This window comes from Chamaea fasciata, unplaced genomic scaffold (genome assembly GCF_029207755.1).
Source record: "Chamaea fasciata isolate MVZ Bird 193981 ecotype frontalis unplaced genomic scaffold, bChaFas1.0.hap1 SCAF_55, whole genome shotgun sequence".
Taxonomy (NCBI): Eukaryota; Metazoa; Chordata; class Aves; order Passeriformes; family Sylviidae; genus Chamaea; species Chamaea fasciata.
The window spans coordinates 796,133-802,651 of record NW_027094140.1 but is presented as its reverse complement, the minus strand read 5'-3'; the positions used below and the strand labels follow the sequence as shown (position 1 = coordinate 802,651).

Genomic DNA, 6,519 nt, shown 5'->3' with positions numbered 1-6,519 from the left:
GCTTCAGTAAGGTCTTCTACAATCTCAGTACTCAGAAGCTACAAGGAGTAGGACTGAGAGGGTCTGACCAACTTTGCTGAGGATATCACTTGGCAATCAAACATCATTGGAAAATATCAGAGATTACTATTTATATTGCTTCAGCACAGCCACTGCTGTTCTGAGATTACCTGCTGCACAATGGAAAAAGCAAAAAAAAGGATGTGAAAATACATATACCGACACCTGACTTATACACATCAGTATTCATCAATTAAAAGAGCCTGTGATGACTTCTCCAAACTGTCACTGGGGAATGACAAGCAACAGTCATTTCAGCCAAACTGGTACTCACATATCCTCTTGGCTGTGGGAATTCTGGGTCACACCCATTTCTTTTACCATTTTTTCCTGCAATGTAACTGAAAGTGACATTGACATTTGTCCCTTGGAAAAGTTACTGTTATCCTCCTTGTTGACAGGATTATTCTACTGCCTGATGTTTTGTTTATTTTCTAAGCAATTGCCAATCATACTGTCTGTGCCTGTCATCAGTCTACACGTTGACTGGTATCTACGCATCACACTGGAAGATCAGAATCCTTAAAAGACACTTTCCTTCTCAACTCTTGAAAAGATATTCCCAACACCGCCAGTAGAATCTGAAGATGCCAGCTATTAGGAGACAGAATTGACCACAATTTAGTCAAAGTGCACCATCACACCTCCTACTAAGAAGATTTTAAGAACTGGAAAGTCTGTTCTTGTGGGAAATCCGCGGCGGAAGAAATGTTCACTCAATATGAGTGATCGGCAAATCTCGTTTATTGATAATTCATACAATGCTTTTATAATAACACTAATAAGCTCATGCATATTTCAAAAGTTAAGCTCAGGATTGGTGCTCAGACTAAAAGTCAGCTACGCCTCTTTCTACATTTCTTTGTGGTTACACAGTTTGAGTAAGTTTTTGTTTTACCGTGCTTCTCCCTCATATCTTTCAGCTACAAGGTCTTGTTATCGTATCCCAGCTGTGCTCAAGGACATGCGAACCTTACCGCCTTGCTGGTTCTCATGAGAGTGCCTGTGTGCTCAGCAAAGCTCCCTCATGTCTACGTGACCTTTTGCAGCTAGCCAGTTATCAATCACACTCTCCACACAGAAACTTTCTCCCTCAGAAATGCCCAAGATGAAGGAGAAAGGCATGCGTGGCATTGTGTTTGTTTCCAGCTGTCATCGCTGCGTAGCCCTAATCTTGGCATTCAGGTGGCCTGAGACGCTTTGAAGATGGTGTATTTAAACGATTATAACTCAACAACATTGTTTTCAGTCTTATTCTCATAACTGAAGTCTCCTTTATGTGTTACTGCACACTGGCTTACTTGAGACAAGCAACCAGGTTATCTGGGTGGGTTGGTTTTGGTTTTGGTTTGCTTGGTTTGGTTTTTTTTGTCAGAACCTTAAACTGTAGGTCTCTGGCAAGTCTTGTTCCGTTCTGCAAGCAAAACATGTTTTGTGCAAAAAAAAATAGGAGCAGGAGTCTGCCAGCTCCAGCTAGGAAGTAGTGAGCCTGGGTTCAGGGAAGTATTGGATCTCTTGGTTCATTTTAGGAGATAATGTCAAATCATTGTGGGGAAGGGTTAATCTAAAGAGTTACTAAACAAAGCAAGGCCTGACACACTTGCATCTATTACAAACAGGAATGACGGCACTGAGTTTGGTGGGTCTGTTTATCAGAAGGTTACTAATAAGGTTGAGACATCAGTCAATCTTGCATGGACTGCTGGCAGTAACAACACACGTTTTGGTATTGCTGGAAAGTACCAAATGGATGAGAGGACTTCCGTTGTGGTAAGAATTTTGTTACAGAAATGAGTATTTCAAGCTCCCCTAAATACTGAAAATTTGTAATGAAGCAGTTGCCTGAACTAGTTACTGAGGAAGTATGGTAGATTGTGAACTGTGGCTTCTGTTGTGGTTCAAATTTAAATTGGGACCTCACACATCGTACTTGTGAACTTATGGAGGAAAAGAAATCTTAAATATAATTTTGTCCATAGTGAAATAGTCTGACTAGTGTGCTTGGAATAGCATGCTACTGTGCTGAAAAATGTCTTTTAAAAGACAATGAAAGTGTCCTTTGAATTCTTAAATCCATAATGTAAAACCATATTATAATTACAATGGTGGAAGTTTACCTGAGCTTACAGCCTTCTCCTAACAGTAAGTTAACCATTGAAAGTTAGCTGACGTGTGTGTTTTAAGACCAAGAACTGAAGTAGCAAGCATTTATGTTTCAAAACAACAATTAGTTCCAGGACCACTGAACCAAAATTGAAAATGAGAAATACTGTTGTTAAGAGCTCAAAACTTAGTAATGCAAAAAGGGGATTGCATATTCATGTATTTCTTGCTCATTAGAAGAAAAAAGAAAATCACTCCTGAGTGATGTGAACAAGACAGGCTCTGAGGGACTGCAGTAAGTAGCTCTTTAAAAGATATAAAGACATAATAGAGGAGGCAGTGAAAAACAGCATGGCATTCTCTGAAGGCAGAATTCGCACCATTTGCTTAAGCTGAAAACTCCTGAGAAAAGGAAAAGATTGGAACATGCTTCTAAGAGAGGTTGGTCTCCAAGTAGCTCAAGAGTGTTAATGCATAGGCCACCTTCTCAGGGGACTGGGATACTTCTGTATGAATACTTACACAGTTTATAAATACTGTGATTTTTTTTTTCCTATAGGCTAAAGTGAACAATGCCAGCCTCATTGGAATTGGTTACACTCATGCCCTTCGACCTGGTACGCAGTTCTCACTGGTAACAGCAAATGGTGTTAAGTACTACACTATGGTTTAATTCACTGTCATCTTAAGAACAGACTAGATGAACAAAGGAGCTAGAAGTCTACGCAGACTCAGAGAACTAAAGGATGTCTATGGATGCAAGTTCCTGTGGCAACTAAGCCACATTAGTGAGGTCAAGGACCTGAGGAAGAGCACTGTACTGGGATGTCAGTGCATGATGGTTCTCGTGACTTGCTTTTGTAGGTGTAAAGCTGACCCTCTCGGGCTTGATTGATGGCAAGAATTTCAGTGCTGGAGGTCACAAAATTGAGCTGGGATTTGAGCTGGAAGCCTAACACAGCTTTAAGTAAAACAACTGGTGGTGCTCTGGAAGATGAAGGAAAAGTGTACCTGGTGCATTTCAGCCTTAATATTACTCAAAAATTTGAAGAAGTGTGAACTTTCTACTCTGCCCAAGAATGACTTTAACCCACTGCTGAAGTCCAGAGTGTGCCAGCACAACAAAGGAAGACACTTGAAGGCATGCATGGAAGTTGTGATGTTTGTGCCACATTTCAGTTTCCTGTATTTTAAATCTGTTCCAAAAAAAACAAAAGAAAATCCAACCTCTCCCCATTATTGTATTGCATTTTGCATGTCCTATACTTCACAGCCTTTTATAAAAGGAGGTCTCTGTGTTGTAGTGGAAATTTGGGGTTAGAACAGAATGAAATAAATTGGTCACAGTCAGAACACAAGGTTGGTGTGTGTTGACTCTCACCAAGGTTCCATCCAGCTGGGGTTTTTGGTCTTTTTTTCATCTTTTCATGCAACTTTAAGCATGGTTAATAGATAATCTGCAAATGCTTTGTTACACGATACCTGTACACTGAAGATTTCCTTCTTTGGTTTCTAGGCTAACATTCTTACACCTCTCACGTTTTAGAGACCTGCACAGTGAAAGCAGCTTTTTCCATTATAGTGTTATTGAGCGCATCAACAAGAGCAAACCAAAAGTTTACATGTTTTAGATAATTTTGTTCCCAGACAGGAAACAAGTATTAGGTAAGTACAACCATTACACTTAAAGAAAAAAAGTGCAAATCAGCAAAGTTAAGCAATTAAGTTCACAGTTCATTAGGAAGGTGACATCTACCAGTGACTGGGTATACCTTGTCCATTGTTCATTAGAAAGCCCAAAATGCAGCAAAACAGCCACAGGCGATGCCCAAGGGAAGACGTATCAGGACAGAGATCTGCTGTCTTAAGGCACAATTAAGAACATTCTCCAAGCAGTTAGAACAGGCATTCCCTAGTGTATCTTTGTGAAAAAGTGTCTGAGAAGTGGATACTAAAAGCTAAGCCATATGTATCACATAAGCAGTTGGTGACAGTAGAAGGCAGTTGATATTCCCTTCTCAGAGGCAGCAGCTTTTCACAGTTGGCTTCCCAAAGCAGCATGGCTTCAGAGGCAACCAGAGTGATTCTACATCTGGGTTTGTTCTGGATTGTTTGTTTCTTCTACCTGAAGCTGCAGCCAGCTCCAGTCTAGAGCCGAAAGAATAAATGAAATTCAACACCAGGCTACAGTTGAGCTTTTTCTAAAATAAAGGTAAAGTGTGCTAAGAGTTATAAAAAATTTACTGGGAACAAGTTGGTCAATTTCATGATGAGCCACGTGACTGCTGTCAAGGAAACAACCTATTTGCACTCTCCAGTATTTTACTCTCTCTTCAATATTCTGCATTGTTAAATTAAGGATCCCTGACACCCGCTCATCCCAAATTTGTGTGCAGTTTTGCAGTAGTTTTGTACAACAGCCAAGTGCTTTGCCCCATCCTTTACTGTTTAGCGCAGCAAGTTCCCAGCATGTGGCTCCCAGTTTTGGCAAGCAGAGTAAGTCAGGCGGCAGATTATGAGGGAACCGGTGCTTCCTATCTCTGTGCATCTCCTACTCTCCCCCTTGGCCATGAGTAAAATGCAGATTTCATTTAGCTGTGTTAGTGGTGGCAAAGTTGCACATTCAGAACTTCGAAGCCAGGCACTTCCTTAGTCCATTTACAGAAGAGTGAATACATTACCAAGAAACTCTGCTCTTGATCCTTCATTGTGTCACGCATCACATTTTCTAGTTGGCTACAAAGTTCCCGAGATTCCAGCAGCAGCTCCTCACTGAAAGGGGCAATTATTACACTATTAATTTCTGTGGCAGTTTAAAGAGATGCTGCCTCTGTCATCAAGAAATACTTCTGGCAGATACGCTGCAGAACACTGAAGTTAGTCAGGTCATAGGCTTGTAATTCATACTGCAACTTGAAAAGTTGGTGGCAGCCCCTGATTTACTAAATGGGGGAAAGGAAATGTATTCCAAGATGGAACTGGGTTCTTATTAGGTGGAACCACTGTTGCTAGAGGAAAAGCTGAGTAGCCTATAAACTTAAGGATGGGGCAACAGGCAAAGAAACAAACCAAGGTCTTTCATTCCAAGTGGTAACCCAGTTCATTTAAGCAAGCCGGAACTACGCATGCAGCAGTCTCAATGACACAGCTCAGCTACTGTGACCTTACATGACAATACTTCAACAGTTCTTGCTGGCAGTGTACTTCCAAGTGAGCCCAACCATCTCAGATTAAAGGAAGAAAACCAAAAAACCACTTTTGTTACTGAGGCTGGGGGAAGTGAAGCCATACATGATACCCAATTTTCATATGGAAGATCTGAAAGCCCCAGGAAGTCTTAACTACCAAGTAAACTAAGGCTGCTGACAACGCAAGCTGAACACAAAGTGTAAAATATGAGAAACCCTGTGGGCCATTATTGCACAAAGCAGGAAGCCTAGCTTTGTAGTGGTGGCATTAGCAGCCAAAGAACTCCAGACTTTGCCTCACCTTTTTCTTACAGATTCTGATAAATTGAATGTTCCAGAAGGGACTTGCAGCAGCAGTTGACCTGAGCTACCAAGACGGGATGTGTTCACGCTCTCTGGACTGCCAGTAACAGGACCACGCACTTTACTCTGAAGAAAACACAGAATATTCAGAGTGCAATTGTTCCCACTAGTTTTCAGCAGCCGGGAATATGAGACAACCTGGAACTTGGCTTTCATACTGATTCAAAAGAAAGAAAAGAACCATAGGATACACTCAATTTACTATTGTTTCAGTAGCCTGTGCTACAAACCATATTCTCAGGTTAAAGGGGAGCTCTTAATTTACTTACACAAGCAATTTTCAGTAGGTTCCACAGTTCTTTCTGTCGTTTCTCCTGAAGCCTAACAACTGTTTCCTCATCTTCACTCATCAGATTCATCACTTTCTCCACTCTGGGGAACAATTCCAATGCCTTCTGTTTGCAAACTACAGTTTTACTATTAAAAAAATAAAAACTAATCAGATCACACATGGGCCACTGCAGTAGGAGAACAGTTCTGAAGTTAATGATTTTCTGTTAACACTGCAAGATCTCAAGAGCCATATGCAATGAGTTTTAAACCTTCTCTTGCTGGAAGAGAAAATACCTTCTCTCAACTCTGAATAAAATGTGCAAAGCTCACCTGAGCTGAGCATAAATGACTCAAACTTCTTTTTCAAAGGTCTGGATTGCCTGTAGAAGCAGTCATACTATTTCCTGGCTGTCACCGCCTGTCCTCTGATCTGGAATGACAGCCAATATTACACAGAAAGGTCGGTTTATAGGACAGAGTGAGAAGATTCTTAGCGGCTCATTTCCACTACTGCTTTAATCCTGAAACAGCC

At 41.0% G+C, this 6,519-nt stretch overlaps 1 long non-coding RNA gene across 2 annotated transcripts; it reads right to left on the bottom strand.

Annotated features, from left to right (window-relative positions):
- Positions 1–824: 824 nt before the first annotated feature.
- Positions 825–6,200, bottom strand: LOC136304168 (uncharacterized). Of its 2 annotated transcripts, XR_010724407.1 has the most exons (4): positions 5,984–6,200; positions 5,653–5,780; positions 4,845–4,935; positions 825–4,311 (listed from the first exon to the last, which is right to left on the bottom strand). It is a non-coding gene; the product is annotated as an uncharacterized lncRNA (long non-coding RNA). The 2 variants fall into 2 exon arrangements; XR_010724408.1 differs by lacking the exon at positions 825–4,311 and having other exon boundaries at positions 4,438–4,935.
- Positions 6,201–6,519: the final 319 nt, after the last annotated feature.